We start from the raw sequence: 12,969 nt of genomic DNA, 5'->3' as shown, positions 1-12,969 counted from the left end.
TATTTATTTATTATTTATTTAAATTCAGTTAGCCAAGGTATAGTACATTATTGGTTTTTGATATAATGTTCAGTGATTCATTAGTTCAGTATAGCACCCAGTGCTCATCATATCACGTGTGTTTATTTATTTATTTGAGAGCAAGAGGGAAGGAGAGAGAGACAGGGAAAGCACAGAGGAAGAGTGAGAGGGAGAAGCAGACTCCCCGCTGAGCAGGGAGTCCGACATGGGGCTCAATCCCAGGACCCCGAGATCATGACCTGAGTTGAAGATGGATGTTTAGCTGACTGAGCCACCCAGGCACCCCAAATTGAAATATGATTTAAAAGTAATATAAAAAATATAAGTCAAAACATGGTTATAGCTATAACATTAATATTTGACTATGCATTTGTCAATTCTGTCTCTAAAACAGTTTTCAAACTTTGCATTAGGAAAAAAGCATGTCTATAGCTATTATTAAAGAACAGGAAATAACTTCCACATTAGGTTTTCTTTATTTCTCTTTCTTTTGTTTCTGGAGCTTTAAGCAGAGAGACTTAAAGTATTCATGGCACACTCTCTTTATCAATCTATAGAAGGCAGCTCTTATTTATTTCCCCTATTCATTCCTGATATCAATTCCCATCCTCCTCATAGGCTTCCATTTTAGTATGTTCAGTATATTCCTTTGAATATGTTTGCAATGTTCTAAAAATTAACACTGTTGTGTGTATATATTTAATATACAAAATGGTAGTGTGTTATAGAACTCACTTAATTTTTAATTTTTTAAATTCAACCACACTTTCTAATTTTTAAAAAAGTTTAAAAATAAAAATCATATATATTTAAGGCATACAACACAATGATTTGATATACATATAAGTGAAATGATTACTACAGTCAAGCTAATTAATATATCATCTCCTCACATGGTTATTATTTTTTTTTTTGCTTGTGATGAGAACAGCTGAAATCTCTCTTAATAAATTTTCAGTATTCAATGCAAAGTTATTAACTATAGTCATCATGGTGTACATTAGATCTCTAGAGTTATTTATCCTGCATAACTGCAACTTTGTGCCCTTTGAACAACATCTCCCCATTTCCTCCACTTCCCTCATAGCTGGTTACCACCATTCTACTTTCTGCTTCAATGTATTTGATTTTTTTTTAGATTTCACATGTTAAGTAAGATAATGCAGGTGTGTATGTTTGTGAGAGAGAGAGAGACTTGCTTCACTAAGCATTGTGTCTTCTAAGAACAGGTATATAAAAAGGTGCTGAACATCACAAATCATCAGGGAGATGCAAATCAAAATCACAATGAGATGTCACCTCACAACCAGCAGGATGGACATTCCTCAAAAAACTAAAAATATAACTATCAAATGACCTAGTAATCTCTCTTCTGTGTCTATGTTTGAAGGAAATTAAGTCACTATTTGAGAGAGATATCTGCTTTCATGTTCATTGCAGCATTATTCACAGTAGCCAAAACATGGAAACAACCTGTGTCTCTTGATAAATGGATAGATAAAGAAATTGTGGTATATGGGGTGCCTGGGTGGCTCGGTTGGTTAAGAGTCTGCCTTTGGGGTGCCTGGGTGGCTCAGTCATTAGGCGTCTGCCTTCAGCTCAGGTCATGATCCCAGGGTCCTGGGATGGAGCCCCGCCTCGGGCTCCCTGCTTGGCCGGAAGCCTGCTTCTTCCTCTCCCACTCCCCCTGCTTGTGTTCCTGCTCTTGCTATCTCTCTCTGTCAAATAAATAAATAAAATCTTTAAAAAAAAAAAGAGTTTGCCTTCAGCTCAGGTCATGATCTCAGGGTCCTGGGATCCAGCCCCACGTTGGGCTCTCTGCTCAGCGGGGAGCCTGCTTCTCCCTCTGCCTCTGCCTGCCTCTCTGCCTACTTGTGCTCTCTCTCTCTCTGTCAAATAAATAAAATCTTTTAAAAAATAAATTGTGGTATATAAATACAATGGAATATTATTTTGAAAAGTAAATTTGTCATTTGCAACTACATGGATGAACCTTTCTAACTTTGTAATATACATAATATTCTCTTTTACTCTTGAACATTTTCATTATTTTGAAGTTATTTTTAACATCTTATTATTTATTATATACAAATAATTAAAAATGCATTTAGAAGTTTCAAACATACAGTTCAGTTTAGTGAGTTTTAGAGTGAATGCTCATATATCCACTACCTCGATTCCACCAGTAATATTTTACTATATGTAGTTTACCACATATCTATCCATCTTTTCAAACTTTATCATCTATTAACCCATTTGACTTTTGGAATATTTTAAAATAATTTGTAGACATTAGTATATATCACCATAAATATTTCAGAACATATATAAGCTAGGGTTCAATAATTATTAACACTGTTTTTTTTTATTTTATTATGTTATCTTAGTCACCATACAATGCATCATTAGCTTTTGATGTAGTGATCCACGATTCATGGTTTTCATATAACACCCAGTGGGGTGTTTCTATTTAAAATTTACTCAAATGAAAAACCCAAAACTTGTGTATATTTATGTGACAAATTCATACACTTTTGCAATCTAAACTCCACCCCAAATATAGAACATTAGCAGTACCAGAAATTTTCTTCCTACCCCTTCCACCACATAAATCTCTACTCTTGACCTCCAACACTACCATTTTTATTTTTTTCAAACATAAATTAATTTTGCTTGCTTTAGAATTTCATATAAATAGAATCACATAGTACATAGTCTTGTATAAGGCTTATTTCACTAAGAACTTTATGTCTTATTGTCATCACTGTAGTATTCTACAGTATAAACAAACCACTTTGTTTATCCTTTCTCCTATTGATGAGGACCTGGAGAATTTCCAGTTTTTGACTATTATGAATAAACCTATTATGAAAAATCCTTGTGCAACTATTTATGTAGGACATGTACTTTCATTTCTCTTGAGAAATACTGAGGAGTGGAATTAGTAGGTTACAGTGTAGATGAATGTAGAAGAAACTATTTCCATTGTGATTGTACCATTATACATTCTCACCAACATTGGTAATGCCTGTTATTTTAACCGTAGCCAGATTTGAGGGTCAGTAGTAGTAGTAGCTTTAATTTGTATATCTCCAAAGATAAATTATGTGATTATTGACCTTTCATATAACTTCTTTAGGTAACTGTATGTTTGAATGTTTTGTCTCTATTTTTTGCTAGATTTTTAAAAAAATTACTATTGAGTTGTAGGATTTTTACTATATATTTGTCAGATTTTGGTATCAGTGTATCTGGCCTCCTCCATTTTCTGAGTTTATGTAAGATTGACATTATTTTTTCTTTAAATGTTTCATAGAATTCAACAGTGAAGTCATCTTGACCTGAAGTTTTCTTTGAGGGAAGATTTTTGATAATAAATTCAATTTTATTAGTAGATATATGGCTATTAAGATATTAAATCTGTTAATTTTGATACATTGTATATTTCAAGGAATCTATCCATTTACCTAAGTTGTCAAATTTGTTCACATAAAGTTGATAATAATATTATTTTATTACCTTTTAATACTTGTAGGATATTTAGTGATATGCCTTCTAATATTACTGATATTGGTAATTTTATTCTCTTGGTTCTTGAACACCCTAGCAATAGCTTAAACAATGTTCTTGCTCTTGGGGCACCTGGGTGGCTCAGTTGTTAAATGTCTGCCGTCGGCCCAGGTCATGATTCCAGGGTCCTGGGATCAAGCCCCGCATTGGGCTCCCTGCTCAGCAGGAAGCCTGCTTCTCCCTCTCCTGTTCCCCCTGCTTGTGTTCCCTCTCTCGCTGTCTCTCTCTGTCAAATAAATAAATAAAATCTTTAAAAAAACCAAAAAACACAATGTTCTTGCTCTTTTCAAAGAAACCATTCTTGAATTTGCTATTCTTTATTGTTTTTTTTAAATTTCTATACCTTTAATGTCTGCTTCTATTTTTTTATTTATTAAGTTTTTTAAAGATTTATTTATTTATTTTACAGAAGGGGGAGGGACAGAAGGAGAGGGAGAGAGAAAAATCTCAAGCAGACTCCCTGCTGAGCTCAGAGCCCATAGGGCTTGATCTCACAACCCTGAGATCATGACCTGAGCTGAAATCAGGAGTCAGATGTTTAACCAACTCAGCCACCCAGGTGCCCCTATTTATTGAGTTTTTATTTTAATTCCAGTATGGTTAACATACAGTGTTATATTACTTTCAGGTGTACAATATAGTCAACAATTCCATACATCACCCGGTGCTCATCATAAGTTCACTCTTTAATCCCCATCACCTCTTTCACCCATTGCCCCCCACCCATCTGCCCTCTTCTAACCATAGGTTTGTTTTCTATAGTTAAGAGTTTGTTTCTTGGTTTGTTTCTCTCTCTCTTCTTTTTTTAAATTTATTTATTTATTTATTTTTGCTTTGCTCATTTGTTTTGTTTCTTAAATTCTGTGATGGAGCTAGAGAATATAATGCTAAGTGAAATTAGTCAGAGAAAACCAAATACCATTCGCTCCTATTTTTATTACTTCCTTTGTTCTAATTAATTTACTTTGTCATTTTTCTATCTTCTTATGTTGGAATCTTATGTCACTGATTTTATAAATTTCTTCTCTTCTAATATATGTATTTACAGATATATATTTTCCTTTGAGCTGTGTTTTAGCTGCAATCCATGAATTTTCTGTAGTGGTATGCTTAGATTCCTTTCTCTTTATCTTTTATATATCTACTATAGGTTTTTGCTTTTTGGTTACCATGAGGCTTACATAAAACCTCTTATATTTATTACAGTCCATTTTAAACTGATAACTTGACTTCAAACACATATTAAAGCTCTACATTTTTACTCTTGACCCCATTTTATATTTTGGATTTTACAATTTACATCTTTTTAGCTTGTGTCTCCATTAACAAATTATTGTAGTTGCAGTTATTTTTAAAACTTTTATCTTTTGATCTTCATACTAAATTTAACAGTGATTTACCCACCACCATTACAAAACTAGAATATGCAGAATTCAACTATATATTCACCTTTACCAGTGAGATTCATATTTTATGTTTTCCTGTTACTAATTAGCACCCTTCCATTTCAGCTTGCAGTCCCATTAACATTTCTTGTAGAATTGGTCTAGTGGTGATAAAATCCTACAGCTTTTGCTTGTTTGAAATCCTCTATCTGTCATTCAGTTCTGAAAGATAAATTTTCCGGGTAGAGTATTTTAGGTTAGCAGGGGTTTTTTTTGTTTGTTTTGCTTTGTTTTTCCTCTCAGCACTTTGAATAGATTACGCTATTCTCTTCTGACCTGCAAAATTTCTGCTGAAAAATTTGCTGGTGGTTGTATGGAGGTCCCCTTGCATGTAATGAGTTGTGTTTTCTTGCTGCTTTTAAGATTCTCTCCTTGTCTTTAACATTTGGCAATTTAATTATAATGTATCTCAATGTAGATCTGTTTAGATTCCTCTTATTTGGAACTCTCTGGGCTTCTTGGATCTAGATATCTGTTTCTTTCCCCAGGTTAGGGAAGTTTTCAGCCATTATTCCTTTTAATAAGCTTTCTGTTCCTTTCTGTCACTTCTTCTGAGTCCCATGTAATACAAAGTTTGCTCTATTTGATGATATCCTATAGTCCCTTAAGCTATTTTCCCTTTTTTCATTCTTTTTTTTTCTTTTTGCTCCTCTGATTGGGTGAATCCTAGTCCCCTGTCTTTTGAGTTTGCTGATCCTTTCTTCCAATTGATTCATTGAATTTTTTAGTTTAGCTATTGTATTCATTACCTCTATAATTTCTGTTTGATACTTTCTTATGTTTTCTGTATTTTTGTTGAAATTCTCACTTTGTTCATGAATTTTTTTCCTGACCCCAGTATTTTTTATGACCATTATTTAGAGTTCTTTATCAGGTAAATAATTTATCTTTGTTTCATTATGTCTGTTTCTGGAATTTTATCTTGTTCTTTTGTTTAGAACACATTCCTCTGTTTCTTAATTTTCCTTAACTCTCTGTGCTGGTTTCTGCACATTAGATAAAACAGTCATCTCATTCAGTCTTGACAGGCTGGTCTTGTGTAGGAGATAAATCTTATTGTTTAGCCCAGCCCAAGCTATTGATCGTCTCTCAAAACTTTTATCATTGTCTTTGTTTTTAGTGGCTCCCAGTAGTTGCAGGTGTGTCAAGACTTGTCAGTATAGCAAAGTGGAGCATCTCAGTCAGTACCTAGATGTAGGTTGATTGAAAGCCAGACCTTCAGGCAACAGCTTTTAAGGTATGAAACTAGAACTCTTTCAGGGAAAGACTGGGAGATGGGTATTTATATCCACTCACTCTGTGCTGAGCCATGGGAGAATAGCTGGTTAAGAACTGTTTCTTTGTTTGCTATAGTCCTATGGGGCTCATGAATGCAAGTCTTGCTGACCACCAGAACCAGGCAATCAAAAGATGGTCCACCAAACATGTGTAAAGTATTCTTCCAGAGCAACATCAGTGACCTGGAGTGGGCCAGAGGGAAGATTGCCATCAGCTCCTAGAGGTGTGCTAAAGTAGAAGCCTGACCCTCAGGCAACAGCTTTCAAAGTATGCAAATGGGCCTCTTTCTGGTAAAGACTGGAAGTCGGGCATCTCTGTCTATTCCCTCAGCACTGAGCCCTGGGAAGATAGTTACAGCAAGTCCTCATAGCTCCATTAAGAACTGTTTCTTTGTTCACTGTAGTCTTGTGGGTCTCATGGATATAAGCACCATTGGCTTTCAGAGTCACATGGTTTTGGGGCCTGTCCCCGAGGGAGAAATGTTAAAAGTTGGGGCACTGGATGTTGGGTCCAAACATTACTTAGGAAGAAGCTGGAAATTGTGAGTTCCCTCCCAATTGTGTATTGCTATGTCAGGGGTGGGTGAGAGTGTGTCTCAGCCTTTCTTACCCGTTTCAGTGTAGATATTTTCTCATTCACTCAGTGTGTAGGAGTCACTTGGCTAGTATCCAGATTTCTTTCAGAGGGAATTGCTCCATGTGTAGCTGTAGATTTGGTGTGTTCATGGGAGGAGATGAGTTCAGGATCCCGATTTTGCCATCTCTGCAATCCACAAATATTAATGTTACATTTTCATTATTATTCATTTAAAAATATTTTAAAATTTCCTATGTGATTTCTCATTTGACTTATGGATTATTTAGAGTTGTTTTTCTGAGGAGGCGCTGGATTTTGTTTTATAACTCTAAAGAGTCATTTTGTTTTATCAAGCCATTAACTTGGTTGGACTCAAATGGCAACCTCTGTCTCTTGTGTGGGAGCTCAAATCCAAGTTCATTCTTTTTATCTTTATTGAGGCTATTTTCTGCTACCTGCTGTGCACATGCATAATTCTGGGACCAGCAGAGATCTGGGCAGAATTTATATACAGGATATGGGGTGCTCCTCCTCTGTTTATTTCCTTTACAGATTTCCCCCATCACTTTCTTATAGTTGTGGTTGCCCCAAACTCTGTCTTCTGGATCTTTAAACTGGAAAGACTATGGGCTTCTCAACCCAATTTTAAACACTCAGAGTATACTGTTAAATATTTAATAACTGGATATCTGAAAAAAATTTCAAATTCTAGCATTTTCTGATTTCCATTGTATAAAAACTCTCATCTTAGCTAATTTCAAATTATGTGTTTCACTGAACATTGTTGGGAAGTGATGTCCATAATCTGCTCTCACAAGCCAATATAAATTAGTTACAGTGCACCATTGTAAAGACCTCACATGGTGGAGGTTTTAATCTATCTTAAAGATAAAAGCTATAAAAATGAGATACTTGTCCCCACTTTGCACTTCTTCCAAGTGTCAATGTTCCTTCAAATTTGAGTCTGCCTAGAATTTGGTTACTTTTCAGTACACTAATCTAGTTTTTGTTGATGTTGTTGTTGTCATTGTTATTTATTAATTTGCCTTTTCATTCCTTAAAAATTTTGTTCATAATTGGCAGATGTTATTTATGGGAAGGTAGGCTCCAGGAGGAACTCATTTAATCATGACAGAAATAGAAATCCAATAATATTTTTTGACACATGTCTTGTAACATACAGGTTCATTGTTGTAATTACTCATTTGTAATCCATAGTATTTATTTAACATATGTAAATATATTTTCTTCTTGTGATTATCCCAGAGCTACCTCCAAAGATCCAGTCCCCAAATAATGCTGTGAATATGTGTGCATATATTCTTATTGTCATATTTTAAACTTTCTCCAGGGTGTACATCAGACAGTGGCACATATGGTTATGCATACTCCTAATTTCACTGAATCTTACCCAATTGTTCTCTAGAACGGTTATCCATTTTTTATACTTCTACTATTAAGTGTAACAATTCTCCATGTCTTTGACAATACTTGGTTATATCCAACTGCTACATTTTTTCCTGATCATAAATTGGTGTAAATTAATTGCTTAACTTCACATTCCTCTAATTAATAATAAGTGTAAGCTTCTATGTATGTGCTTGTAATCAATTGCACTTCTATCAATTGTCTGTTCTTTATTCTTTTTGTCATTATATTTCCCCTCTTTCTTGTTGATTAACAGAAATTCTTTGTATATTCTACACGTTAACTCTTTATCCATTTTAGATGTTGCATAGATTTTCTAAATACCAGATTCCTGATACCCATTTTTGAACAAAAATTCCTGTTTCCTATTGGTGATTTCATCAGTTTTGTATCTTGTGATTTTGAGAATTGTTAAACATTTAATTTCAAGTCAAGGCCACAAAACTTTGTCACATTTTTTTTAGCTTTATAATTTTGCCATTTTGTAAATGATAAAAAATAAAATTAAATAATTAAGGAGATCAAAAAATCCTAGGCCTCATTTTAGACTTACTTAATCAGAATCCTTACACCTGGTTCATTGAAATGTGCTTTTTAAAAATATCTCAAATATTTATTTTAATTCCAGTTAGTTAATATGCACTCTTACATTGTTTCAGGTGTACAATATAGTGATTCAACAATTCCATACATCACCCAGTGCTCATCCTTAATCCCTATCATCTATTTAAATTATCCCCCCATGCTCCTCTACTCTAGTAACCGTCAGTTTGTTTTCTGTAATTAAAGAGTCCGTTTCTTGATTTGTTTCACTCTCTCTTTTTTTCCCTTTGCTCCTTTGTTTTGTTTCTTAAATTCGCCATATGAGTGAAATTATATGGTATTTGTCTTTCTCTGGCAGATTTATTTTGCTTAGCATTATACTCTCTAGCTCCATCCATGTCATTACAAATGGGAAGATTTCATTTTTTATGGCCAAATAATATTCCATTGTGCATATATACACCACATCCTCTTTATCCATTCATCAGTTGGTGGACACTTGGGCTGTTTCCATAATTTGGCCATTGTAAGTAATGCTGCTATAAACATAAGGTGTACGTATCCCTTTGAATTATTGTTTTTGTATCCTTGGGTAAATACCCAGTAATGCAATTGCTGGATCATAGAGTAGTTCTATCTTTAACTTTGTAAAGGATCCTCCATACTCCATACACTGTTTCCCACAGTGGCTGCACCAGTTTGCATTCCCACCAACAGTGCACAAGTGTTCCTTTTTCTCCACATCCTCACCACCACCTGTTGTTCCTTGTATTGTTGTTTTTAGCCATTCCAACAGGTGTGAGGTGATTTCCCAGATGGTTAGTGATGATGAACATCTTCATACGTGACTGTTGGCCATTTGGATGTCCTCCTTAGAGAAATGTCTGTTCATGTCTTCTTCCCATTTTTAAATTGGATTATTTGTTTTTGAGTGTTGAGTTTTAATAAGTTCTTTATACATTTTGGATAGTTTATCAGATAAGCCATTTGCAAGTATCTTCTCCCATTCTGTAGGTTGCCTTTTAGTTTTGTTGATTGTTTTATTCATTGTACACAAGCTTTTTATTTGATGTAGTCCCAATAGTTTATTTTTGCTGTTGTTTCCCTTGCCTCAGGAGACATATCTAGTAAGAAGTTGCTACAGCCTATGTCAAAGAAGTTACTGCCTGTGTCTTCTTCTAGGATTTTGATGGTTTCAGGTTTCACACTTGGGTTTTTAGTCCATTCTGAATTTATCTTTGTGTATGGTATAAGAACGTGGTCCATTTTCTTTCTTTTGCATGTGGCTGTCCTGTTTCCCAACACCATTTGTTGAAGAGACTGTCTTTTCCCCATTGGATATTCTTTCCTACTTTATCAAAAATTAACTGACCATATAGTTGTGGGTTTATTTCTGGGCTTTCTATTCTGTTCTATTGGTCTATGTGTCTATTGTTTTTAAAGATTTTATATTTATTTATTTATTTATTTACTTACTTACTTATTTATTTATTTATTATTTATTTATTTATTTATTTATTTATTATTTATTTACTTGAGAGAGAGAGAGTGAGACAGAGAGAGCATGAGCAAGGGTGAGAGGGAGAAGCAGAATCCCTGCTGAGCGGGGAGCCTGATGTGGGGCTCAATCCTGGGACTCTGGGATCATGACCTGAGCTGAAGGCAGACACTTAACCAACTGAGCCACCCAGGCGCCCCTCTATGTGTCTATTTTTATGCCAGTACCATACTGTCTTGATCACTAAAGCTTTGTAATATAACTTGAAGTCCAGAATTGTGATGCCTCTAGCTTTGCTTTTCTTTTTCAAGATTTCTTTGGTTAGTTGAGGTCTTTTGTGGTTTCATACAAATATTAGGATTGTTTGTTCTAGTTCTGTGAAAAATGCTGTTGGTATTTCGATAGGGATTGCATTAAATGTGTAGATTGCTTTGGGTAGTTTAGACATTCTTACAATATTTGTTCTTCCAATCCATGAGCATGGAATGAATGTCTTTCCATTTGTGTCGTCTTGGATTTCTTTCCTAAGTATTTTATAGTTTTCAGATTACAGGTCTTTCACCTCTTTGGTTAGGTTTATTCCTCAGTATCTTATTTGTAAATGGGACCACTTTCTTAATTTCCCTTACTGCTGCTTCATTATTGGTGTATAGAAGTGCCACAGATTTCTGTATGTTGATTTTGTATTCTGCAACTTTACTGAATTCATTTATCAGTTCTAGCAGTTTTTTGTGAACTCTTTTGGGTTTTCTACGTATAGTATCATATCATCTGCAAATAGTGAAAGTTTGACTTTTTCCTTACTGATCTGGATGCCTTTTATTTCTTTTTGTTGTCTGATTGCTGTGGCTAGGACCTCCAGTACTATGTTGACTAGAAGTGGTGAGGGTGGACATCCTCAGCTTGTTCCTGACTCAGGGAGAAAGCTCTCCGTTTTTCCCCATTGAACATGATGTTAGCTGTGGGTTTTTTATAGCTGGCCTTTATTATGTTGAGATATGTTCCCTCTAAACCTACTTTGTTGAGGGTTTTTATCATAAATGGATGTTGTACTTTGTCAATGCTTTTTCTGCATCTATTGAAATGATCATATGGTTCTTATCCTTTCTCGTCCTGATGTGATGTATCTTGTTGATGGATTTGCAAATATTGAACCAGCCTTGCGACCCAGGAATGAATCCCACTTGATCATGTTGAATGATTTTTTAAAATGTATGGTTGGATTCAGTTTGCTAGTATCTTGCTGAGGATTTTTGCATATATGTTCATCAGGGATATTGGCCTGTAGTTCTCTTTTTCAGTGGTGTCTTTATCTGGTTTTGGTTTATTATCAGGATAATGCCGGCCTCATAGAATGAACTTGGAAGTTTTCCTTCCTTTTCTATTCTTTTTAGAATAGTTTGAGAAGAATAGGTATTAACTCCTCTTTAAACATTTGGTAGAAATTCCCTGTGAAGTCATTTTGCCCTGGACTTTTGTTTGTTGGGAGTTTTTTGATTACTGACTCAATTTCTTTGCTGGTTATGGGTCTGGTCAAGTTTTCTCTTTCTTCCTGTTTCAGTTTTGGTGGTTTATATATTTCTAGGAATTTATCCATTTCTTCTAGGTTGTCCAATTTGTTGGCATATAGTTTTTCATAATATTCTCTTATAATTGTTTGTATTTCTCTGGTATTTGTTGTTATTTCTCCTCTCTCATTTGTGATTTTATTTATTTGGGTTCTTTCTCTTTTCTTTTTGATAAGTCTGGCTAGAGGTTTATCAATTTTATTAATTTTTTTTTCAAAGAACCAGCTCCGGGTTTCATTGATCTGTTCTATTGTTTTTAGTTTCTATGTCATTTATTTCTGCTCTACTCTTTATTATTTCCCTCCTTCTGTTGGCTTTAGCCTTCTTTTGTTGCTCTTTTGCTAGCTCCTTTAGGTGTAAGGTTAGGTTGTTATTTGAGATTTTTCTTGCTTCTTGAGGTAGGCCTGTGTTGCTATAAACTTCCCTCTTAAAACCGCTTTTGCTGCATCCCAAGGTTTTGGACCGTTGTGTTTTCATTTTCATTTGTTTCCATGTACTTTTTGACTTATTCTTTTATTTCTTGGTTGACCTATTCATTGTTTAGTAGCATGTTATTTAACCTGGTCTTTCCAGATTTTTTCTTGTGTTGACTTCTAGTTTTATAGCATTGTGATCAGAAAAGATGCATGGTACGATGGACTCTGAAAAACAAACTGAGGTTTCTAGAGGGGAGCGGGGTGGGGGGATGGGTTAGCCTGGTGATGGGTATTAAAGAGGGCACGTTCTGCGTGGAGCACTGGGTGTTATGCACAAACAATGAATCATGGATCACTACATCAAAAACTAATGATGTAATGTATGGTGATTAACATAACAATAAAAATTTAAAAAAAAGAAAAGATGCATGGTAGGCTTTTGATCCTTTTGAATTTGTTGAGGCTTGTTTCGTGGGTTAATATGTGATCTATTCTGGAGAATGTTCCCTGTGCTCTTGAGAAGAATGTGTATTCTGCTGCTTTAGGATGGAATCTTCTGAATATATCTGTTAAATCCATCTAGTCCAGTGTGTCGCTCAGAGCCATTGTTTCCTTGTTGGTTTTCT

This window comes from Eumetopias jubatus, unplaced genomic scaffold, assembly GCF_037043125.1.
Source record: "Eumetopias jubatus isolate StellerSeaLion01/CBP00866 unplaced genomic scaffold, mEumJub1_p1.0 scaffold_11, whole genome shotgun sequence".
Lineage (NCBI taxonomy): Eukaryota > Metazoa > Chordata > Mammalia > Carnivora > Otariidae > Eumetopias > Eumetopias jubatus.
This window is presented reverse-complemented; position numbering follows the sequence as displayed.